Raw genomic sequence first — 26,491 nt, 5'->3', positions numbered from 1 at the left:
ATAACACAGAATCCTCCTGAAATGAACAAATGTAACTGAACAGATACAGACTTCCCATGGGATCAAACCATCAGTTCCTCAGCATACACAGAAAGAAGAGAGAAATTAAATGGTTGCATTTCTCCCAAGGGAAGGCAGATCTTCAGTGGTGAAGTATTCCCATCAGAAATTCTGGGTAAGTTGCAAAGAAAAGAAAAAAATCCCTGTTTCCTCTCCAGGCCTGGTGTAGACAATTCTCCAGCAATTCTACATACACATATTTCAACCCAACAGCATGAGCTTTTAGCATGACTCCAAAATGATTAGTGTTTTTCAAGTACAGGCATGTTTGCATGGTACACATGAAAATGCTCGGAGCCACCTTTCAATTTTCCATCACCCCCAAGCACAGTTTTGGTGAAGGCAAATTTATGAACAGGTATTTTGCAAAAGCCATCAGTTGTTGGCACACTTTACTAATGAAAAACCCTGTGTCTTGGCAGCACAAAGAGCAGGGTCCTTCTACCCCAGCCTCTGAGTCTGCATCTGGCTAAGCAAACCAGGACTGAGGTGGAATCAGAGCTGTCTTTCAAGATCTAGATAAATCCCTTTGCCTTAGTTTTCCAACTTCGTAACATGTTTTCCTAGTCGAGGTATTGTGAAAATGAACTTGTTAGCATCCATCAAATGCTGTTTATTTATATTTTAAAGACAAATCATATGATTTTATCTTTATCCCACAGGATTATGGCTGTCAAATTAAAGGTAGTGAACTATCACCCTGTTTATCTTATTGTGCCTGAAATATTTTCACATGTCCTCCAAAGGAAACCTTGTGGAGATGATGACGATACTTAACAAGTCCAACCCTTTTCCTGTGTGTATGCGGACTTGGCCATGAAAAGAACTATGCAGATGGCAGAAACTTAATTTCATGTATTTTCCTTTCCACAGTTTGCATAAAAAGCAATCTACAGACCAAAAAATGTGGTAAAGTCCATGACCAGAGATGGGAAACACACCTCTAAAAAGAGATGCTACAGATCTGAAGAAAAAAAGTGTTCAAAGAAACTGGAAGGAATGGCAGAAAGACACAGAAATATATTTCTCACAACAGCACTCTTGCAATTCTGCTGTCAATGGAGAGAAAACAGTTGAAGTAGAAAACCTCTGAGAGATTTTCCTCCTGCATCATAAAATAAAACTGTTTATTACAAACTATGGAATGAGAATGATGAACAGTTATGTGGGTGTTGCAGAAGTAAAGGGAGCAGAAGGATGAGTTGACAATGGACTTCTATCTCACGACTTCCTACTTTCTCATACAATATATAGAGGATGACAACCTCAATAATTTCTCTGTTCCTTCCCAGGATGTCTGAGCATCTGTACATCATTCAAAGGAATGCCTATGAACCACTGAAACGCCTCAAGAGGTAGGAACTCTAAGTATACATGTGGAAGGAAGCTGCAACAGCTAAAACTGAAGTCACAGGAAGTAAAAGTTGGAAACTGAAGCTCCATATCACGAACACAAAACTTTAGCTATTGAGAGCACCTTCACTCCTCATTTAATTTTTCCCTCGGTTGCACCACTTCATTTGCCATGAGGAGTATCAAAAAACATAACTGTGAATGATCACAGTCCTCTCTTTATCCAACCTGAGGGCTGACTGTGCAGGCAGGCTGGCTGCCACAGAACTCAGGAAGCAACAGAACTGCAGGGGTTTTCTGCCTTTCAAGCAGGGAGTGTTCAAAGAGGTAGGCTATCAAATAATGTCTTAATGTCTTACCAAAAACATAAGGTAATGTTCAAAACCTGGCTGAATGAATACCACCTGAACAATTATAACATCACCCTTTTTTTTTTTCAATATAATGGCCTAGTTGCTCTAGGGACATGGGTCGTTTAGATAGATTTTTTAAAAATTAACTTCCCCTCCCTAGTCCTCCCCGCCTTCCCCCAACAAAGAATGCTGTGTGAGTACACACATGCGAGAAATCAAAAGCCAACTTAGACAGTTTGAGAATCCCAAGGAACGCCACTTGACTAGATACAGATAATTGATCATTCATAATAAGATGAGGACACAGCATGTAATATTTTTCTGTTAATGAGACTTCAGAGAATGCATGAAGAAACTATTTAGAATGACTGAATTGCACAAATACATTAGCAGATGTAGAAAATAATGTGTAAATTTAAGAAAAAAGGGAATTACATGCTTTCATTCTAACTTAATGGAAATGCAAATGATAAGACAATGCTTAAAGAGAAAGAAAGGTATACAGCAGTGTTGGGAAAGAACATTAAAGAGATAAAAGAGCTGCTAATGAAGGACTTTGTAGATCCTTGAAACTAAGACAGTTACACAACCATTATTGTTGAGGCCAAAAAGACGGTAACAAGCAATAAATAACATAGATTGTGCCAATGACAGTAAATAAGATGGAATGTAGAACGTGATAGAACAGACTGGGCCCATTTCAAAACAACAACAACAACAACAGGAGAGGAGCTCAGTGGCTAAGGAGAAGGCAATGACACACAACATTGCTATTGCTTTCACATTGCTTTCTTGGTGCTTTTCCATCAAGATGGAAATGATTATTTAATGCACATATAAAATGGAAATTATCTGCAAAATTTAGTCTGTAGTCTTCAGTTTTGTGTCTGAACTAATTTCTAAACTACTCCATGAACAGGTTTTTTGCAAAAGCCACCTTTTGCAAAAGAGAGAAAAAGATGTTTGTATGTTGAGTTTTGCTATTGTAGTGGCAAGCACTTGGATACTTCGTCCATGAGAACTCTACAGGGAACTGGAGAGTGGTACTGATCTGTGTGTATACTCAGAAAGGATTCAAGGACACAGAAGAATGGTGAGAAGAAATCGAGAGAAGCTTCAGCAAACTTTTCCCCTATGATTTTTACATCTCAGAATCAGAATAAACATTTCCTATTGAATGCAAAACATCACAAGAACTTAAATACTAGCCTCCATCAGTCAAACAGATGCTTTGTCTGGAACATTTATCCCAGCTTTTCCCATTTATCCCGACTTTTCTTCTGATAAAAGTAATTTTGCAAAGACACTGAATACAAAAAATGACAAGGTGGTCAGAAAGAACTGATTCTCTTGCTCTCCAGTTCTGTAGTGCACCACATGTTTTCCCATCTGAGTTAACCTTTTCATCTGCAAGAGCGGAACACACTTCAGAGCACAAGGCAAGGATTAGGTGGCAGGTTTGTGCAGTAGCCCCCAATGATTTGAGCTCAAATACAGCACAAGTAATAGATAAGAATGTAAAAAGAAGTCCTTGTTCAAGTTCAAAAATCACCTGTGGTGTAACTCCCAACTTGGAATAAGATTGGGCCACAACTGTGGGAACTATAATGACACAATTTAGAAACAGAATGGGACAAGTAAGTGGCAATATCAAGTTTGCTCATTCCAGTGGATTCCAGCTGAGCAGGAGGCATTAGCAACACTCAGTGTGGAAACAGTAGCTCTCTACACACCTGCTCTATAGATACCGTGACTACAGCCAGCCCCCTATCATGTCACTCCTGCTTTTCCCCACTTTTTGTTGGTTTGTTTTTGTTGTTGTTATTTTGTTTTGTGTGGGGGGGTTTGTTTTGGTTTGGTTTGGTTTGGTTTGGTTTTTTTGTTTTGTTTTTTTTCCTGAAGGATTGAAGCCTTGAAAAGGAATTGTGGAAAAGTAAAATAAACTTCAGTAATGAGGGCCTTCTCCCTCATAGGAGGTGAGGGAAACAGGGCATATTTTACAGAGCATGGTATGCCAATATGAATTCCCAGTTCTTCCAAAGAAATCCATCTCCTAATCCCTTAATTCTCCTCCTGTGACACACCGACTAACGTGACTGTGCCAGCATTCAGATAGCTGTGCAATAAACCAGTAGTTCTATTAATTAAAGTTAACTTATCAAGGGAAAAAAAACCCCTTGCTTTTAATACAGATGGATTTCCCACTTCAGATCACACCCTTGCTTCAAAAATAGCAGGGCTAGGTGGTAGAAGCACTGGGGAGGAAGGGGAAAAGAGGAGGGAAAAACATAATTTCAGGAGAGTGCTGGCATGGTGTTTGGGCAGCAATGGGCACAGGCTTGGCAATTTCACAACAAATTGTGAGGAAAGTGGGAAACAGAAAAGAAGGGATTAAAGAATAAAGGAAGGAACATATGCAAGAGCCTATGAGGACAATGTACTGTGGCCAAAGGAAACAAGTACAGAACCACTGTGTCTTTCATGCTAGGCCAACAAGTTTACCAATAGTACTTCCAGTAGTAATCAACACTCACTTTTTCCAGTTGTGTGTTGAGTAGCCTGTGTGGAAACATGTCCATTTCCAGCAGACTGCTGCCAATGATAATATGTAGACTCAGCAGAGAGGCCAAAGGCTGCATGGACACAATGAATAAATTACCCTCTGAACCCTCAAATTATAGGTCTTTGTCAAGTCATTTAGATCTAAAATCTGATCTGCCTTAAAGCATATATAGCTCATCAAGGAATATGTTCTGTATATTCAACAGCCATTTCAAGGAAAATAAACCTCTTTATTACAAAAATTATTATATTTTTATACTTAAAAAATCTAGTAAAATTTTTTTCCTACAAACAACCTTCACCAAAAGAGCTTATGCTCATCTCATCTAAATAGACACTAACATCCCCACATAGGCACATCCACCTACCAGACACTGCTCCCAGTCTTTTGCTGACATGGTGAATAAGAAATAAATCACAGGAATAGGAATCATCAAAAAAGTAACTCAACAAAAATTATTAAAAAATACATCAGTCAAATGCAGACGGAGAGAGGAGGTAAGGGAGAAACAGGACATTGAGAGAAAGGTATTTGAAATTTCATTTTTCTTGACAGTACTCTTTCTAAAAACCAAAAGCAGGCTGAGCTGGAATGCAGTGCTGTGGTAAAGGCAGATGCATTCAGTTTTCTTACCTAAAAGTTTAAGGAAGAAGTAACTACAACATCACAGAAAAGAGACAAAGACTGCTGAATTCAGCAGTAACTAAGTCTATAGATGGGCTAAGCAATCTGTAAACGGAAACTTTTCAAAGCTGGAACAAAAGTAAAGCTCCTGAGTATTTTAGCAATGAGCATGCCTGAATCTCCTGCTATTCATTATATCATCCATTAACATCATTGCTCTTCTGAGCTTATTAGCATTTCCTCTCTACAACATGATAGAAGTGTATTAGTTGATTTTTTATCTGGGGGTATTGTGGATGAACAGAAGATGGTACATATGTTGAAACAAGGCACAAATGTTCTCAGCTGAGAGATTTAGTTTATTGGTTTTTTATGTGCTCTAAGGCTTGTGATCCATTTCCTAAGAGAGTTTGCTGCGTACCATGTAGACTGTGAGTGTAATAGGACTTGAAATGCCACCTATGCATCAGCTGCAGAACACAGGGCAAGTCAGTTTGGAGTGACTGGAATATGGTGGGGGGAGGAAACACAGGCTTTTGATGCTGACACATGTAAATTCAGAGCAGGCAGTGCAGTTCTTACGCTGTTCCAAGAGTAACTCTAGGTCTGAAGATAACAAAACTCAACTCAACTGTTTTAGACTGGTACATGTACATGTCCAGATGAGCCTCGCTGCTGGCATAACAGGGAGTTGAGGTGCCCACTCTCAGAGTAAGATGGCTGTTGGGCCAAGAAGAAGAAAACAGACCTTGAGATTTTGACATATGTACTCATCTTCCATGATTTATGCCTCTCTAGTTCCCCATTTGCTGAATTCAGTAACTGCAGATCTATAACTGGCACACCTCCAGCTCAGGGCACTTCTGGGCTATGGAGTCAGAAGCAACTTCTTGTCTTGGTTTGAAATACAAGGAAGGCAGGAACCTCCCATGGAATGGGGAGTATGACCCCCTTCCCATGGAATTATTATAACTTTGAAATTAAGGGGCTTTCAGACTTTCAGGCAAAGATACAGGAAAAGAAGCAACAGTTCTTCACTAGTATGTGTGTGTAACAAGGCAAACAAACAGAACCAAATCCCAGTCCCAGCCCCTCACTTTCCCCTTGGTGCAGTTCCGCTCACAGCCAGCAGGGGCGCTGCTGGCTCCCAGCCGGACAGGGCAGGTGCAATGAGTCCCCCACGCCTGCAGGGGGCGCTGTGGCACAGGCTTTGCAGCCTCACTGCATGCGGGTAACGGTGGGCAGGATGGAAAAGGCACTTCCTCTGCAAATCCACAGGGCCAGCAGGCCCCAGTGCCCCTCTGTATAATGAGGTGGGCTGCAGCAGGAACTCAGAGTGGTGGCTGGAATGGCAGTGGTGAGCAGACCCCGAAGCAGGGAACAAAATGTATCAGAAACTCAGCAGCTGCAGCAGCAGCTGCGGGTGTCCCGGCAGGCAGGGGATGTGGAGTTACAGTGTAGTGAAAAACCCAGAGCCGTGGCAGAGAAATGGTGGGGTTGGGCAGCAGCCCTTGGGCTCTCTAACACGGCCAGGAGAGGCTCCCTCGAGGGGCTTGGAGTCCTGGCTTTTCCCTGAGGCACCAGAGTAGATGGTGAGGGTCCTTCCTAGTGAGGTAAGCTGCTCATAAGGTCCCAGTCCAATGGCCACGGTTACAAGCAGAGCTTCACTCACAGTAGAAGACAGAAGGAGATGGAACCCAGCAGTGGTGGCAAATTCTTCCCACAGCAACTTTAGTCTGTCTCCCCTCCTATGTCAAGAGAGAGAGAGACCAAGAGGAGCCTGGCCCAGGCCAGCTGCTCAGCCTCCCCCAAAACCTTGCAGTATCTTTGCCCTTCCAAAGATAAATTCCCACAGGTAAGAGAGTCGCCAACTGCACCCTTCCTCTGCCTTGTTAATTTCTTCTGTTCTTTAGTACCAGTTGTTATTGTCTCTTAGCAACAGATGGGACAAAATTCCAGGAGAGAATGGAACAAAAAAAATCCTATCCCCCAACACTTCTCCTTTAGTTTATGTACTCACTGAACTTTATTCTTCTCTCCTACAGCAGACCTATCAGCTATTACAATACCTATCAGCTTCAGCAGAATTAGTCTTGGTTCAAACTAGTGAAAGAGCAGGATGAAATCCAGTGAAATGTATTTAAATGATTCTGCTACTTTCTCTCTGCTCTAATTTTCATACAGAGTAAAGACAAGTAAGCCAGACCAGACCAGCTCCATGGTGTTATCTCTAATGTCGATTGCCAGAACTAGCTCAAATGAATCAAAGCATGAGGATCTTCACTCACCTTGTGGGGGCCCTACAGTCTCCCTGGGAACATCCTACTGGTACCTTTACATGGAAAGGTGGACTCTCCTCTGAGGTGGTTTGTTTCCACTGCCAATGGGCATGTTGACTTAAAAATTAAATATCCCTACTGAGTGACAAAATTTGGAGAAGTCTAATCCAGAAAATTAAACAGTGAAATGTTTAGTCATGCAAGTGCACTGTTCTTTATCTTGAAACATGTGTTTGTATAAAATTGCAATGTCTCAGTAGGGAGTTATCCCAGATTTAGGACAGTGGGATAAGAGTGATGGGTGAGCTGCAGGAATTACATTCCTAAACCGCAAAATGAGCTCACCTTGCTTTAGGCCAGGCCTTTATGCCTTAGACCTTGAACATCTGATGTTCAGAGAGAACGCCTGTACAGCTACTGTTAGCATTTAATTTGGTTTCAAACATGTTAAGAATGTTAAGTCTGAATAACACAAGAAGGAGCATTTGTGTATTGATCACAGGACCAGTCCATTTTAGTAGAGGCATCTCCCTCCAGTTGTCCAGGACTCAGACAGACACAGTCAGGATGGTCACAACTTGCCATTTGACAAAATATACTGCCATCCCTAAACAGGATGTGCTGTCACCATGCACCTGTAGCAGCCATCTTCCACCCAGGGATAGGCTGCTGGCTAGACAGCATTCTCCAAAGCAGGTACACATTACCTCACCTTCCCCCTTTCCAAGACTGCCAGTTAGTTGTTCCTGCTTTTAAATTAAAACCAGCTCCTAACTCATGCTCTCTTTGGTACACTGGCAACACACAGAGTCTTTTTGGCACAGCCTTGCACAGAAGTCCTCCTGCCTTGGAAAGTTCTGGCTTTCCTTGAGAGACTGCAATGTAATTTAAGAGTAGTTTTGGTTAGAAAGGGGGTTGATACTGTTAAGATTGCTCATGCTGAGCAATGAAGCTTGGATGTGACCTTATCAACAAGGATTTTTGCAACTATGCAGGAGATAAAGCAGAATGACCTGGACAAACTCAGCATCTTGGCAAAGAGCACAAGAACAAGCAAAAGTTGACTCATGGCAGTAGAAATCTGCTCTCATAGCATCGTGACTAAACTATAATTAGACATCTCCATTTTTTAAAATCACTCGTGATTTTTTTAAGGGCTGGCAAAAGGAATGAAAATTTCCTACCATTTCATCCATAAATACTTTTAAAGTGACTTTTAAACCATTTCATGTTGAAATAAAAAAATAAAAAAAAAAAAAATCACAATGCCTGGCTTCTTTCAAATGGCCAATAACTGAAAGGACAGGATCTGATAATATCACTAACTGATAGGACAGTACAGGGAAAAAATTGTGAGTTTTAGGACAACCTCTCTACAGTGTGTTCTATAAAAATACCAAGAGGGATGTGTCAGTTGAGCCACAAGAAACCATGAAAAATACATTATTAATGAAAAAGACAAGCCCTTCAAGAGCAATTACAAACTTTCCACAGCATCAGCAGGAAAAGGGATGTATTTAACTACTGACTGCCACCATTCCTGACTTCCAACAATAGAATGCTACAAGAGCATTTGTATTTTCCTTGGTCTTTTGCTGTTTCTTCACACATGGGCAAGAACAAATGAGAGCAGCACATCCTCCCTAGCACCTTGACGAATTTCTGTCCCTGAAAAGAGATTGCATTTACTTTGGAGACTGGTTCAAGAATTCCAAACCTGGTTCCATTTTTCTGTGGACAGGTTCCTCTGAAAAAGCATTTGTGATGACTGCTAGAGGAAGCCTGTCAGACCTGTAGGGCAGTTCCATCAGTGCCTCAAGCCATAGGATGTGAATCAAGTTCCAACCCGCAGCTGCTCAACCAGACATGCACAGTAATTCAGGACTACCAGAAAATCTTCGCAGGGATACATCAAAGTTCCTTTGGACAACCACTGGTATCCATCCCACAGCTGTCACAGCCTGCTGGCTATCACGGAATGGTCAGGACATGACTATCTGCAGAGCTAAATGTTTTAAGGCAACTTTAGGATTATGCGACTACTGGATCACATTGTGCCATTCAGAAAACTTAATTCAGGAATGCTTGCATGAAGTTTATAATTTCTTCCTGGAAGCCATTCTGAAACCAAAGTGAAACCTTGATTTAAGTATCTCAAGCATTAGCATCTGCTATTTTACTAGGTTCATGGCTTTCAATCTTGAAAATCCCTGTCTTATTTCCAGCTTTAGCTTCCAGCCACTTAACACCTTTTTCCCAGCTACACAGAATAGCTGCCTGCTGACTCAGATGCTCCTTTCCTGAAAGATAGGGACAGTGATTCTGGTTTTCTCCATACCTACTGTGGGCACTAAGCTTGGGGTAGAATATAAGCCTGTTTTGTGACTTGAATTGCTCAGGAGTTTCACCTGCAGCTGTAACCAGGCTTGCAAGGGCCTCTGACATAGACAGAATTTCTGATGGGCACCTCACTGTTCTAGGATTTTTGTATTTTAATCTGATTTGGGGAGCCAAAGTGGGCTGAGTGTGCAGGAGCATGTGTCATTCATGTGCAAGGCAGCATGCAATCCAGTCTTTCGCCTTCCCAGCTCCCAACCATTCACATTCTGGCAACATCTCACTTGAAGTCCCCAAATACTCCCAGCCCAACAAAGAACAAATACCAGCTTCTCTGAAGCTACAGCAGAGAGAAAATGGCAGCTAAAAAAATGCATAAGGCCAACTTCAAAGTTGTTGAATTTGGTGCTTGGGCTTTTAAAAACCTGTCATTTGGGAGGAAGAGTGGGAGGCTGCTCTTTCCCCCTCCTTTTCACTAAACAGCTTTTCAGGACTTGGGACAGCTACAGCTCTCATTTTGCATTCCTCCTTCTGGAAATAAATACTTGTGTGGGTTGTCACATTAGTCAGTAGATAGATGACAAAAACAAATTACAGCCTGGCACGGAGTCATGCATTGTGTGTGTATGTGTTACAACAGAGTATCTGCTATCACTACAGTGGTTGATTCTACATGTCAGAGGGTGGAGTCTTTTCCAGGAGCACAAGTCCTGTAATGAGGGACTGTCCAAAGAAGAAGCAGAGAATTATGACTGTTTCATTCCTTTCCCCTCAAGGAGTATTACACAAACTCCCCATATGGCTCATTGCTACACAGAGAAATCCTACTCCTTCAATGCTTCTTCCAGCTCTCTGAAGTCAAAAACAAGCTAAGCAGTCCCACAGTTCACTTCAGCCTTTAAATAAGCTGGGGTTCTCCAGAGGGATGGGAACCAAAATTTATTTGCCTTTTCAAGGTCCACAGAGTTTTTCGCCTCTTTTTCTCCCACTGTACATGTTTAAATCAGTTTTGGTGTCAGTTATGATGACCAAATCAAATTCTTTCTCAAAAAATAACAAGATTTTAAAAACATGCCCAGTGTTCAACCCTCACTGTGAATAACCATTTTTTTCAGTCTGAGAGATCAACATCCTGAATTATTACCTGACTGGTCTTCTGCAGAAAAGATGAGCCCTGCTGCATTCCTGGCCCCATGTTTTGCATGCATGAAAATATGAGCCAGGGAAATTATTCAACAAATACAGTAATTTCACGGGTATAAGGCACACCGGAGTATAAGGCAGACTTCTAGGTGTTAGCAAATTTCCGAACTTTGTCCATATATAAGGCGCACCAGCATATAAGGCACACTTTTTTTTTTTTTGCAGTGAGGATCCATGCACAACAAAGTAATGAATTAGTAACGGAATCACACGATCGCAGGGCTTACTGGCTTGGCTCGGGGCCAGGCGGGCTCGGCTCGGGGCTTCTGCAGGCTAGCACTTCCAGGTTAGCAAATTTCCGAACTTTGTCCATATATAAGGTGCTCCGGGGTATAAGGCGCACTTCTGGGTTTGGATCAAAATTTTAGTCAAAAGGGTGCGCCTTATATGCACGAAATTACTGTAATCAAAATTCTGCCCTAACCTGGATAAACAGATGACTGTTTTTGAGAACTTAAGGCAGAGGAGACTGAGTTGCACAATCAGATTATCTGATGCAGATATTTCAATGGGTAAATGGAATTACTTCAATTGTTCCTGGAACAGCTGGAAAATCTGTTGTTCCTGTGAGATGCCTTCCCACTGCTGTGCTACCATGACTCCAGAGCTATAGTGGAAACTATGGTGTGGGACCTACAGCTGCATCATTCCTCACCAAAGAGGGCTGAGAAAGTAATTCATAGCCTGCCTTCCACCCATTTATCTCACCTTAAGATACCTTTATGTTGGCCTTGTCTCTAACTTTTTACTTTTACACACCACAGTGTTCAAATATTTCTGAACAGGTCACTGAATGCAAATGAACAACATTTAAAAACTAATCAAACTAAAAAAACTTTTTACCATTTACATTCAGAATATTGACAGAAGTAATGTATTCAAATGTTGTATCCCAACTAATCACAGAAACAACTTAAAAATATGGGACTTTATAAAAGCAATAAATTGTGGAGGTTTGTCTCCTTTAATAATTGTGCAGGAGTGGTGCGGTCAAACTTCCAGAAATAATCACTAGAAATACAATTATTTGTACAAATTAAAGTGGTGAATTTATGCAATTACATGATTCCTGCAGCTAGGGCTTTAAAAATAAAATCAAGCACTGTATGACACACAATATCCCTGCTAGTGTTGGTGGTGCTCCATTTATATGCTATAAATTCAAACTGGGCAATGAAAAGAAATTTTCCAGGACCATTTTACCTTATGCTGCTTTGAAAGCTCACATTTCAGTCCTTACTCATTCTTGGTGAGTCACAAGCTTTTCAAGTTTCTAACATTTGTATATCAAACCAGGCCAGAACTTCAATTACTGTAAGCAGTGACAAAGCATCAATGTTCCTCTGAATCATCATTATCACACCCATGTTTGAAGAACTCTGCACAACGGTTAAGGACTGGGTATAAATGTGAATATTCAGGTGAATTCAGCACACTGAAGCCAATTTTGCACCTCCTAAGAATCAATATTCATACACTACTTGTGATTTTGGAAACTATCTTGGCAATGTTTGTCAGTTTATGCCAAGGACACTGTGTTCTGGATTCACACTGAGGGCATCTGAAATGCCAAAGTCCTAAGTGCTTTTGTGACTCTGGACCCAAGTTTTTTTATAGTGCTTAATACAGACAATTACGTTTTAGTGCTGTTATAAAATACTTATATTATGTATTTAAAAAAACCCTCAGTTTAAATCACCTCTTTGCTATGAGACACCCACACAGCACTGCACCAGAAGCTCAGAGTGACACAGAGGTACAGTTATTTACTTGAGGGGGTTTTACTTGTTTGTTTGAACAAAACTGCAACAATAAAAGAAAACATAGGCAGTAATGACCTGTTGCTTACAGAGATACAATATTGCCAGATTTTATGTTTGACAGGGTTTTGCTAACTGCAGCAGAGCTCGGAAATAATACCCAACAGTTTTTAAAATTCTTCTCCAAGAAAACAATAACATCCACAGCTAACATCCACAGCAGGGAACTTGGAGACGCCAAGTAGGAAAGTATCTGGTTTGTTCCTGTTATTTTATTTTATTTTATTTTATTTTATTTTATTTTATTTTATTTTATTTTATTATTTTATTTCATTTCATTTCTTTTCATTTCTTTTCATTTCATTTCATTATTTATAGTCCATTGCTAACACAAGCACACCCAAACATATGTCTAATAAGTGTCCTTGATGGCATCCATGTAGCTCTTTCTGTCTTAATGATTGGTCTGTAATGAAATATTTGAAAGCACTGGGCTGCCTCACAATACACTTCACACATAAATGCAAATCAATAGGAAATATGAGCACTGTCTTTCAGACAACTTCAGGTCACTCTACAGTCTCCTGTATTTTGTTTTGTTTGTTGTTTTTTTGTTGTTGGTTTCTTTTTCTTTTTTTTTTTTTTTTTTTTTAATAGTAGTTAATGATGACTGCTTACAGCAGACTGGAAACAATTTTCAAGCTCTCTCTTTTCTCCTCACTATATCCAAAGGCTCTAGATTAAATTAATTGATATTCTTAAATTATATCAGTATACTGGTGAATTTTAGCACTCAAATTGTCCTTTCAGAGGACATGACTGCTGGAATCTTTTTCTGTGTATCTTCCAGCCAGCAGGAACAATTGTTGGGACTGAAGTTCCCCTACACCACAGACTCATATAATCCATAAGGTTGGAAAAGACCTTTGGGAGTCCACTGTTAAGTTCTGAACATCAAATCAGATTTGGGGGTCGGGAACACAGCGGATCAGACCAGATCTCTCACAATATCAGATCTGAAAAGGTAGTTGGATGATGGAATCAGGGTAGAGGAGTGAAAGTCTCGCTATATCTGGTTCAATAATATTTTGGGTTCTAGATTTTCCGTCTCAGCTTCACACTTATCAAAAACAGCTCCTGAACTATAAAATCTGGGAAAGGGGTTGCACTGCTTCTGTTGGGAGCCCTCCAAGAACTGCTCTAAAGAAAACAGCTTCAGTGCTGAATAGCCAGTCTCAGTGCACAAGACCAGGCTTTACGAGAAAGGTTGAATCAGTTAATAAATAGCACAGGGAGGTTTTGGTTCAAATTATAGGTTCTCAACACTTTTCAGAAAAAACCTAGACAAGTACAAAATAAATTAAAGCAGAGTGGATAATTTAGATTGCCCAATCTCTGCTCCAGATAGGATCTGTGGATCTCCTGAGATTATTTCTATGGCTTCTAACTGTAGTCTTAATTCTGAAAACTTGGCAGGGAAGGTCAGACATCAGGAGGAACGTCTCACATTACAAATATGTCAAATGAGGACAGAGAGTGGAATTGAAAAATAATAAGTTCAGCAAGACCAAACTAAAAGCATGTCTTTATCTTTGGTCACTTACCCACTTATTGGGAGATTTGGTTATATGGTTTCTTTTCACAGTGCAGAGCCACAGCTTTACTCTAGGGAGCTGTGCTGTAACAGATTCCTTGGAGAATCCTGATATGCCCAGGCTTCATGCCTGTGCACAGCTGAAGCACTTTTTCATTTGTTTCCTTCTTTCACTGAGTCCACCTGGGTGTGTATTAACAATTTCAGCATGATGAAGGTTTTTTTCAGCTTTCCTCCTTTTTTTAACGAATCGTTCATACTCTAACTTTCTAAATTTCATATCACCTAATGAGCAATTAATCTGCTTTCTAAAGATGCATACTAGGAGAAAAACTACAGATCCCAGTTTCTGAATATCTAGATAAAAAAGGTTCCTCCACATTAAGAAAAAGGTTAAGGTGAAAGAGATTTAAAGGAACTTCAAGAAAAACAGTTTCTAAAGACTGGTTCCATTCCAAATGTAAGTGTTGCAAGGAGGAAAGAGAAACAATATATTGTAACACAGTAATCGTAATGCAACAGTAAATCATCTGCAGTCTGCTTGTCCTTTATTCACCCCTTCTACTGTGCCTTTCTCCTCCCCTTTCTTCCTAGGGAGGCCTGAATCCATCTTTCTTCTTCTAAATCCCACAATTTCAATCCTAAAGTTCACCGTATTTTCTGACTGGTGGGGTGTTATATTTTTCAATAGAAAAATTACAAAAGAGAAGGTTCTGTTGTAATCCGTGTCATTCTTTCTTAGATGGCCAAACACAAATGATGGGGAATATATATCAGAGAAGCCAGTCCTGACATTCTGCACCCTGAGCACCTTTTTGATCCCACCATTGGAAAAGTTTACTGTTAGACCAGGAAAAGCTCCAGATGTTCATAAGGTACTGAAATAGCTTCAAATGATGACCAAAGACAAGGAAAACCTCATACAAAAATAATTATTAGAATTATGTTGCTTCAGATTCACATGGAATTGACAGAATGTGAGAGAGGTTTGCTAAATCTTACAGGGCTCAGACAAAGTAGGTGGAGATCAGTTTTTTATGTCTCATCTAGTAAGAGCAAAGGCAATCCAATTAAACTGGTGGAAACCAAGTTCAAAACAAAAGAGTCTTTCAGAAGGACACTGAGGGGGATGAAAGCTCTCATGGGACCATGGGAAGACCAGGGATCTTCATGGAAAAGAATACCACCAAGGGTATCTAAATACATGGAGACTATATTTGGATCAGGAAACCTGAGATGAAATTGCTGTCAGAAGAGCCTTTGATAAAACATCCCATGTAGCTCTTTTTAATTTAGTTTCTGACTGCTAACACAGCCACAAATGCTGATGGACATCCAGTCTGACCCAGGACAACCATTATTAGGTAATAGTAATCAGGTCTTTGGCTTTTAATTTTATTTTTGTGAATGATATGTAATTGATAAGAACTTGGTTTACAGAAAGCAGGATGGCTTTGAGGTCATAATGTTTAAGAGCACCATTTTTTTCAAATGCAAACCCGATTTTGAATCAGTGAGAGGTAGGTAAGTAGGAGAGTTCCTGGTGCCAATTACTCTCAATCATTTTCCAAGTATTAAAATGTGAGTATTTGAAAGTTGTATGAGGAGAAAGGAGAGTTCAGTCCTTGGTGGTGATGAAAAACTAAAATCAAAAATATTTTAGGAGTCAACAGAACAACAATTGCAACAATTGCAATTTTCAGAAATGCTTATTTCTGATTATGGTCAATCAGGAAAAAAAATCAATTAATCATTTTCTCTTTAAGGAAAACTTTTATTTTCTAATTAATATAATTGCCTTTGAAAAATCTTTCCCTTTCATGCAAATGCTGAGTTATCTATATTTTATCTTATTGGTCACTGTCCTGCTTTCAGCCTAACCTCAGTGAACAGAGCTGCAGAAAATTTAAAACAGCAAAAGAGTCTGGCAGGGGACTGACCTGTTTTCCCAGCATGTGCTTTCTGAACCGAGCGTGTGAAAGTAGCTGTAAGCTGGCAAAAATTTTGAAGCCATTCTGCATCTTCTGCAGCCTCACTGGGGTCAATGTATTCTCTCCTATTTGACTGGTAGAAACTGAAGTGAAAAATGTTGTGAGCTGTTCACTTAGTCTTTGAGAACAAATGAACTACATGTCCTTCCAGGACTATGAATTCGGGGGATCAAATATCTTCCTCATTTAAATTGGGATTAAATAATACAGAGCAAGTGGAATGTGGTAATTTTGTAACTACACAGGAAATGGTAACATTTCCTACACAATGTCTAGCTTTGAATTCTCCAATTTTCCTCTCTCTTTTTTTTTTTCCCCCTGGTGAATGCAAGCAACATTCTACTTGATTGAATGCAGCAAGAGTGTCAAGAACCCAAAAGCCCCCGCACTCCTGCACAGATTTAAACAAATTATATTAGGCTCAGAGACAACTGCAATGTTTGACTTCTGCTGAAGTCAGAATTCAATCAATAACTGTGATCAGATAGGAAACTGCCACAGTTACATGCATTTTTTTCTCACATAGAGTGATACATGTGATCATTCAATGGTCATTAGACCAGGTTTAGCTATTTTGCACCATGGTGGTTAAAAATGTAACACTTCAGGGTCTTTACTCCGCTAAAAAGTTAATAAATAAATTTTTATTATGTTTGAATGTTCCACATGAAACAGCAAATGGATATTATCCCTAGAGTGTTGGTTGATTGTTAAATACTCTCAAAATCATGTGGGTTTAGGCAACAGTATCATTAGCAGCCATGAAGAGACAAGTTGGCAGCATCTGCTGTGCTTATCTGATGTAGTCACATCAAACATCAGCACATACCTGTGAGGTAAAATGATTTCCAGAAAGTGAAAGGACAGAAATAAATGGGAACGTTTGAAAGTTTCTCATAACATCTCTCCTGGATACGAAAGACTTGGCTATGCTGGTAACCACTCTAGCTATCTGGGACAACTAAAATTTATGTCCTTATTTACTTATACATGTGTACACAAGATGTAATAGACACCAAAAATAAAATCAAGGAGACAACTACACAAACATATATATGAGACCATACAAATTTTTATATACTTAGGTGTACATATGTATATATATAAAATTAAATGTTAAAATGAATTACTTGACTGATGTGTACTATGACAGTGATTGTTTTTTTATTAATTATTATTCTACTATTATTTATTATTACTATTTATTTATTATTATTCTACTATATTACAAGCAATTTGTACAATGGACCTTGCCATGTTAAGTTTCATTTCAGTAATTAGGTGATAACTGCACCAGTTCCTCGACAAATATCTCCTCAGTTTGTCTTTGGCTGGTATTAATTTCTCACACAAGAACTTTAAATAGCAGTCATATGAAAGGAAACTGAAAGCAAACAAAAACTTGGTCTTCAAATAAAACCTTTTTTTTTTCCTAGTTTATTCTTCCAGAAGTACAATGTTTGGATCCATGGAATAAACCAGTGAGATTCACGGAGGAGAATTTCGTATTTCTATGTATGATAATCACAAGATGATCACAAAAAAAAAAAAAAAAAAAAAAAAAGAAAAAAAAAAAAATAGTCAAACTCTTGACTTTCCTCTTTGCCAAGCTACTACGTTTATAAAGGGCCCAACTTATGTGTTGTATCTGATTCAGATCTTATACACTGTTTCAAAAGTGGACTGAACATTTGAATCATACAAATATTCCAATTCAGGAAAAAAACTGGCATAAAATAGGAAATGCAGTACGTCATTATACATCCCATTCTTCCTTTGGATACTACTGCTAGTGTATCTAAAGGGATTGATTTTAAAGAATGATGGAGTGTCCCTGTGCTCTTTTATATCTCTCTTTGGCCATATATTCATGTAAATATAGTGAGAAAGGGGAGGGAAAGGGAGAAAAGTAGCCTCCAAATGTCCAAGAAAAATACCAAGTTCATGTACAACAGTTTTGCAAGGGCAGTTGCAATGTCAGGGCAGTCACACACAAGTTCCTTTGCCTTCCTCCTTCAGCATTCATCTATTTTTCTAAGCTTTACTCCATGAAAAGGCACAAGCTCATTTGAGAGTCCACACTGAACTTTTGTTGAGCCATAAATCCAAATATACAATCAGTTTCAAACAGCTTTCACAGAACTTACATTAATAGCAGGAGTTGCGCATGAAGCCAACTCATGGCCAAGTGGGACTAAATATTCTGCTTTCCTCTAAGTCTGTATTTTAGAAAGAATAACATGTTTTACTGATAATCTGTAGAAAGTTGGAAAACAGTTTCATATTTGTAGCTAACCAAGGAAAAAAAAATCTTACAATGTGAAACATAATTAAAGATTACTTTTACAATTTCATTTCTCCTGAAAGAAACAACTAGGTTTTCCCTGTCAGAATGAATTCATTGGGCATTTTGTCCAGGGAGACACAGAGCTGCAATGGCTGAGTCTTCTACTCATTTCAAATACTACATAGAAATGTCATTGAGGAACTTTCCTAAAGCTTTATGAGAGGGGGAAAAACAGAAATCACACCACTGTGCTAGAGGTACAAACAGAGAATTCAGTAATTGATATACTGATTAAAAGATTCCTCGTGGATTTTTTTAAGTTCTAGATTGAATCTGTTCCTCTCACTCTGGAGACCATGATTTCCTGTTTGCATTATTCACGTTTATTGTTTCAGAAACATGCATCTAGTGAGACAGTGTGTTTAGCAAATGATGCAATATGAAGACTTCACTTTTCAGCCTTATTTAGAGAAAAATTTATGCAAATTCTAATTTTCTCTTCTCATGCAGAATGTCACTCTGATCTGTGCTCCAGGGCCCAGATGATACTCACACTTAAATCTCACTATCTGATATCCCACTGGAGAAACCTGAACTAGAACTGGAAATTGTTTCACAATTTGAATATGCTGTGTTCCTCTAATCAGAGACTATTTTAACACACTAATTTTATGCCTTTTAGCATCACTTTGACACCAAGTAATCAAAAAAGTACATGAGTTGGGGACAATACTAAATTAGTGGCATCTGATGCAAACCAAAGAATGAAAAAAAAAAAAAAAACCCTGCTGGCTGTGGATCACAATTCACTCACACATGCAAGATAACAACAGATTGATTACTTTTTGGCATCTTGGCACATTTGCAGTTAAATTGCTTTATTTGTAAAGGAATCAATATTTCTAATTATGTAAATTATAGTATTAAAAATATAATCATCTACAGTGGAAGTGAAACAAGGATATAACCCAATATTCTGGATCTATTCCAATACAGTTTTCAGCTCCAATTACATTCTTTATGCAAATAAAGAAATAGAAGCACAACAATTTTGGGTCCCGGGGATCTTGGGCAGTCATCTCACTCCAGGCAGGCTCAGATCCATTCTAGTATATCCAGACATTCCCAGTAGGTGCTCTGAGGCTTTTAAATGCTCATTTTAAAAAAATCCACCACTTTTTTCACCTCAACTTCTGAACTGGTATCCCTGATTTCCCATTTCAGCTTATACATGGACAAAGAACAAAAAGTTGCTGACACCCGGAAGTGCGGCTTATAATCAGGTGCAGCTTATAATTGTGAAATTACTATATTCATTATTTTGCCAAAACCTGTATATTTCTAAATCTAGTTAAAAGATAAATGCTTCTGTGATCCTTACAAAATTGATGCTTACTGCTTTTTACAATGACAAATTCCCTAAGAGAGAAATAGTAAACAAGCTGTTCAATGCTCACAACTCTCCTGGAAACAGGGAGAAGAAATACAAGTACACAGCACTGAAGAAAATTAAAACGTAATTATGTAATGGTAATGGAATTTACCAGTCTGCTGGGAAAAAAATGCACATTCATTTGTAAAACTTTCCTCTGCCCAGCCCAGTGCTTTTTCAATTCTGCAGCATTTTGAGCATGGATTACAGGAAATGCACCCCCATAAACCCAAAGTTGGTAAATTCTTGTCACTTACAATTGTGGAGGAGAGCAGTTACACACTGAATTTAGTGTCACACCTACACCTGGCTCACTGATGCCTCACACTCTGTGTCTGCATTGCTAGAATTCAAAATGAAGATTCATGCAAGGGACTGATCCCAGATAGCCTGATGTGGAAACACTTGGCTTGGCATAATTATTTTCACAACATATAGATTAATCTGAGTACTTAAATTCTGCTTGCGAGCTCCTAACTAACATTACTCAACTGCAGAATTTCTAATTACAAGTATTACCATTTCTAATCTCCTGAAGCTCTGCCTGCTGTGTCTGCATCTGAGTCATCACATTAAAGGCTGTTTTCTCACTTCATTCTTTTCAGACCTTCAAATGTTAATAAACTAGAGTAACAAAACTGGAGGATAACAGAAGGTCTGAGTAGGGTGAGAATATATTTCAAGTTAAATTTAAGGTTTTCTAGTAGTTGGGGACACTTGAGAACTAATCTGGGGTTTACATAGGCAGATCTCTGAAAATACTGAGATTTTCTGATCACGCAACAAAGAACCTGAGCTGGAGGAAAGAAAAGAAAAGAAAAGAAAAGAAAGAAAGAAAGAAAGAAAGAAAGAAAGAAAGAAAGAAAGAAAGAAAGAAAGAAAGAAAGAAAGAAAGAAAGAAAGAAAGAAAGAAAGAAAGAAAGAAAGAAAGAAAGAAAGAAAGAAAGAAAGAAAGAAAGAAAGAAAGGAAGAAAGGAAGAAAGGAAGAAAGAAAGAAAAAGAAAGAAAGAAAGAAAGAAAGGAAGGAAGGAAGGAAAGAAAGAAAGAAAGAAAGAAATAAAGAAAGAAAGAAAGAAAGAAAGAAAGAAAGAAAGAAAGAAAGAAAGAAAAAGAAAGAGAAAGATCAACAAATTTGGATTAAACATAGAGACTAGAGTTCCACTAAAATAAATAAGACACACTCTATATCCTTCAGCTCCCTGCTCTTAGACAGCCTTTGGAGTGGTCTGCATACCACTCAAGAGACACAAGAGTTTTTAGGTGCTCCCAAACCCAACAGATAATGAAGTCATATGGAAGAGAAAACATAAAGTACTTTTGGAATTTGTGACAATAAAGCCTTATGGTATGAAAATGCAGTAAGGGAAATGTAATATAATTCTGGCACAAATCAGCAGAGTCTAACTGCAGGGAGAATCTTAATATTATAACACAGTTAATCCATGGCTAAACTTGTCTTAGTGAATTGTTAATAGTCTTCCTAAAACAAACAGGATCAGGTAATTTTGCTCCTTTTTTTCCTTGGCAAGCTCCTTTCATTACATCTCCCATCTCTCTGAAAAAAGTTACATCATGACTAGTTTTTAAATCCATAAAGTTAAAAACCTCTACAGTAGGGAAGAGGAACAGGATAAAATTATACTTCACATGAGTAAAATACAGCCTACCAAGAGAAAAAATGTTTTAATTTGTCAGTGCTGGGTAGTGGATTTGAAGGAACAAAATTATTAAGAATGCTGCAGTGATTGGTAGGTGTAACATCTACTCAGTGAGCACTCATGCATCTCACTGTACACAGCACAGATCAAAGGCAGCCTTGAGAGGACACATAACAATAAGACCATCCTTCAAAGAGGAAAGAAGAGAACTTGTGAAAAGGAACTGGCCAAGTCCTCCATTGTAAACAAGAGAGAAATGCCTTTGATGACAGGCCTACTTGAACTGGGAGGGAACAGAGAGCTTCTGCAGAGCCTCTGAGTTGTAGACACCTTAAGAACAATGCCTCCACTTCTATTCTCCCCCGTAGAACTCAAGGTGACCCAGCCACCTCTGGGGACAGGGAACACTGGATAAAAACATACCTACTCGCTTGTCCTGACCCTGCCTCAGTCCTCACTGAAGTGATTTCCAACACTGGAAATAATCAGTCACTAAAGCAGCTTTACACAAGTCGTGCCTGGGGCCTCATCCTGGACTAACCATGGGTACTGCCTTTAGGAACCATCTATGTTGCAGCCAACTTCCAAGAAAGGAAGCTCAGTACAGGAGACTAGAAAATTGACCTCTGGTAAAGGAGGAAAAACTAGGGGAAAATATCAGCCTGCAAAATTTCATTTGTCCCCATGCACTCTGTTAATATCAATTACTGAATGGGAGGGATGAGGTAAGGCTGTTTTGACATGCTTCAATTGGGCATCTCTGTAACTAAATAAAGCTTTAGGTATTCTTTGAGCTGATCTTGGATTTCTCAGTTTTATTGGTCTTGTTTTCTAAAAGAAGTATTGTGACTTCAAGATTACTTATACGTGCTTTCAAGATTTAAACCACTTTACTATTCTCATCTGTAAAGAAATAATAGAGGGAGAAAATTTACATGTGTATAATATTCCAGCTCATGCAAACAAAAGGAGTACAAAGAACACAAAGAAAAAGTACACAGAACTTTCGAATCATTATTCACAAATAACACTAAAAAAGCATCTTCCAAATCAGTTTGATTTTCACTGGCACTTTGGTTGCCTGTTATGTCGGGTGGTTTTATGGGTTCTTGTCCTCCAATTGTCACTAGGGAGTCACATGGACACTGCTGTTGAACATTTACACTGCACTGTCTTCCCCTGATATATTCCTCTTTCTTTTCCCACATCATGTCACTCTTTGTTCTGCCTGCGCCAAGGGCCCAGGCACACAAAAACCCAGTGGGACACGCCTGGAGGCAATAAGGATGGCAGTAAAGCAGCAGGGCTCTGTGTAGTAAAGTCTGTTGCAAAGTCTATTGCTTACCCAGGTGCCACTTGGATTGGCTCAGAGAATTTCTGTCTCATCCTTGAGAAATCTCACTGAAGACTGAGCCACCTGGTCTCAGGAAGCTCCCAAAACTTACCCGTGGCTGAAAATTTCGTGGACCGAAAATTGATGGAATTCGCTTTGAGGATGAAAAATAGGCTTGACCTACCTGCAATGTAACAATCTTTTAACAGTGTTTGAAGATCTCTGTGATAATTTACAGAGGGGTGTAAAGCAGCCTTTTTTATAGAAGAAACATCTTTTCTAAGTGCCCAGTTTTAACTAACAATGCCTACAAGACCACTACATGCTCTTAAAACCTTAATTCAAAGAAACAGAGCTTTTCCTATTTGTGCAGTTTTCCCATGCAGCTGTGAAAATCAGGACTATAAATTTGAGCACAGCAGTAATATGACTTCCTCAGACCTTCTGAGCCTTTTGTTACCTCTCACAGACCCCTCAGGTCATCCTGAAACCACTGTTCTAGTTATGTTCTTTTCCATGGAGATAGAGAAGCACTGGTCCCCATAAAGCACTAGTAATAAACTGAGTCCTAATGATGCCCATTTCTTCCTGGAATCCCAAAGAATTCCTGAACCACTAATGAAATAAATCACATCTCTTTCTTTATGAAGTACCTAGATATTAGTATGATTGTTACTTCTGTAGATGACACAGAGAACCAGGTTTGGGAATATCAACAGAGACAATGCACAGGCTAAGGTGTATATCCTAGACAAACCATGTCCTGAATAGCTACTGGGATCAAGCAGGATTTGGCTCTGTGTAGCCATACATATGTTCTCCAGCCTAGTAGAAAACTTTGGTATCAGAGGCAGGAACTGAGCCAAGAATACTGAGAAGTTAAATTATATGACATACCCTACAGAAAATGGATCTGGAAAACCCATATCCAGTGGAAAACATTGAACTAAGGATACTTTTGCAAGACTTTTTCACTCATAGATTCTGATTTGGGAATTACAAAACTCTTCAAGGTAAGTGAATGGCTGGAGCTGTGTCGGAGGAGGTTTAGTCTGGATATCGGGAAAGATTCTTTCCCCAGTGGTTGCTGGGACACTGAACAGGCTCTCCAGAATGGTCACAACCCCAAGGCTGCCAGGGCTCCAGGAGCATTTGGACAAAGCTCTTAGGCACAGAGTGGGGTTGTTGGGGTATCCTAGGCTGGCCCAGGAACCAGACTCAATGATTTTGATGGGTCGCTTGCGGCTCAGGATATTCTTTGATTCTATAATTTTAATAAATCTCAGGTGGGATAAATTCTGCCAGTGTATCTTAACTATAAGGCAAAGGATCAGAAGAAGTAAACTGAAATTCACTCAAACTTTTCTAGACACTTTACAGGTATTTACATATTGCCCCAGAAGGATCTTGAAATATTTGTGCTTTCCTTGCCTGAAGTCAGGAAGGCTAATGAGTGAAAGCTGATTTTCCTCCTGTTATGCCAAATCAGAGATTATTTTGGACTCTAGTTGGAAATACAAGTGTGTGAATTACTGTTCTTGTTCACATGCATTACAAAGCAGCTCCTATCAACATCACTGGAAAGACAAATGAGCTTGGAAAAGGAGTGCTTTCTTCAGCCAAAACAAGATCAAGTAAATTTACTGCCCATAATAGTTATAAGCAAAGCAACACCAGTGGAGGATCATTTACTTTAGATGTTCAAGATTACAATTGAAATAATACCTGCACAGCCATTTTAAAAAAAGTAAAATATCTTGCATGATTTTAAAGCTGTTTTTCCTACTTGCTCCTTACTGCCTAAAAAGTGTAGCTACATTGCCCTGAGTGTCTTTGAGAGGCTCTATGGCTACACTCACTGTTTCATGTTTGGAGCCAAAGACACAGCAGCACATGCTGACCTCTTTGATTCCCACTGTCAGACTTTCAAAACTTAGCCACGTTAATTTCTGCTAGTTAAATTGGAATATTAAATAAAACCTGCTAGCAGCTGTAAAGCCTGTGTGCTGAGGAGGGGGAGGAGAGGCTTGTTGGCAGCTGACACTTTTATTATGAGGCATTCAAAAAGCCTGACAGATAATGCACTTTCCTAAGACACTGTGAACTACATGCCTTCAGAAGAAATTGTAATAGCTAGTGAGGTTTGGGGTTGCTTGTACATTATATTCTCTGCTTTCCAGGGAGATGGATGCAGCATTTGATATATCCTCTTAGTGCAATATGAATTCAGATGGTGGTTGACAGGGTAGATTTAGAAGTAAGATTTATCTCAAAGCATGTTTCCATGTTTACACACTCAGCATCATTTTTCGTATCCACCTTTAACCATTATTCCTCTTTGGCAGTAGAAGTCGGGTTCTTAATTATATGAAATTTTTCATTGTAATGAAAGGAAACATAAAGATCCTTGTGAACACACTCACATTTATAACTTTCTTACAATGTGTTTTCAGAGTCCAAATAATTCATGATGCTAACAGTGGAAGACTCCACACACTAGATGTAGTACTAATCCTTTGAAAAATTATTAGCCAAATTAGGAATTTTATTAGTCAGCTTCTCATGTTGGATGTGCTCTGCTGGGATTTAGCTATATCAATGCTTACTTTGTGTTCTGACAATTTTTCCAACTAGCCTAAGATATTATTGCATTAGATTATGATTTACTCATTCTATTAAGTCTTGACATTAAGTGCATTTAATACTAAATTTGTTCTTTCTTAAAAAAGACTTTCCCCCAAAAGAGAAAAAAAACTCTGTTCCAACAGAGACAAAAGATCTTAAGGAGAATATACAAATTAATTCCCCACTCTTTTCATGAAAAGAACACTTTTTTAATATGATGAAAAGCTGCTTTTGAGGAAAAAGTCACAACAGAATCTATGGATCTGTAAGTTTTCCTGCCAAAGAGCATAATGTTGCAGGAAAATCTAAGTGCCTCTCTTGGGTTTTGTTTCTAATGTGAAAAGCACCAGGTGTGCAGTTAGCAAGGTCATAAGAAGTTAGAAGTCAAATTCTTAACATCCTGGTCAAGCCCATCAGGTCCATATTTGCATTGGATTCAAGGCTGTGCTATAAAACCTCCTCTTTGCTCACAGTTAGCCTGGCTCAATATCACAATAAACCAAGGCGCGAACATGCAGAAAGTGGGGTAGAGCTCAGCTGTGGTATCAATGATAGGCAGGAGTCTGTACACATTCTCATAGACAAGGGCTTTAGCAAACATGGATCTAACGAAAACACTATTTCTGATCACTCTAACTTTTTTGAAATGAAGAACTCCTGACTGCCATTGAGAACTTGCCTTGGTCTGAATGACTGGGCTCATAAATATTGATCATACCACTGCAGCGAGGTCCACTTGTGCTACAACTAAATACATGTTCCATAATGAAATTAGTAAAAATCACAGTTATATGTAAACTGTTTTCCTAAGTGACACAAATAAGTGGCTACTCCAATTTCATTAATTGTACAACTTTCATGAGGAAAGTATTACTGGATTCTTATTTCAGACTACTGGTATGCAGAATCACATTTCTTCTTATCAAATAAAATAAGGGTCAACAACTGTTTTAATCTAAAATAAACAGAGAATGCTATGAAGTGTCTGACAAGGTAATCATCTTCCTATGAAATTAAGGTTTGGAAAGGAGGCTTTCCT

General features: G+C 38.9%; 1 protein-coding gene and 1 long non-coding RNA gene across 6 annotated transcripts in view; one reads left to right on the top strand and one right to left on the bottom strand.

Moving 5' to 3' along the window:
* The window catches only part of PHF21B (PHD finger protein 21B), a 179,351-nt gene that overhangs the window by 66,120 nt on the left and 86,740 nt on the right, over positions 1 to 26,491 (bottom strand). The gene's annotated exons all lie outside the window — the stretch shown is intronic.
* LOC116995505 lies at positions 943 to 7,430 on the top strand. The gene is made up of 2 exons (XR_004417749.1): positions 943 to 1,740; positions 7,138 to 7,430. It is a non-coding gene; the product is annotated as an uncharacterized LOC116995505 (long non-coding RNA).

The sequence above is a fragment of the Catharus ustulatus genome, chromosome 4, assembly GCF_009819885.2.
Source record: "Catharus ustulatus isolate bCatUst1 chromosome 4, bCatUst1.pri.v2, whole genome shotgun sequence".
Taxonomy (NCBI): Eukaryota; Metazoa; Chordata; class Aves; order Passeriformes; family Turdidae; genus Catharus; species Catharus ustulatus.
This window is presented reverse-complemented; position numbering and strand designations above follow the sequence as displayed.